Here is a 215-nt window from a genome sequence, read left to right as displayed (position 1 = left end):
TATTAGTTTATTTAGTTAACTTGTTGAGCAATGTTTTCTTTATTACACTGATACCCATTTCGCGTAAATCGATTTATTTTTTAAATAAATTTGAATATGATTTTTTAAAAGCGGGCAACTCTTTTCCAAGCGGGCAGTCCAAGCCTCTTAATATGCCACCTGATTTTGGAAAAATGAACGAACGGTGCAGATATGATGGCATTGGTTATTAAATA

The sequence above is a fragment of the Rhagoletis pomonella genome, unplaced genomic scaffold, assembly GCF_013731165.1.
Source record: "Rhagoletis pomonella isolate Grant_MI unplaced genomic scaffold, Rhpom_1.0 Rhpom_scaffold_00007, whole genome shotgun sequence".
NCBI lineage: Eukaryota > Metazoa > Arthropoda > Insecta > Diptera > Tephritidae > Rhagoletis > Rhagoletis pomonella.
Note: the sequence above shows the minus strand (reverse complement) of the source record.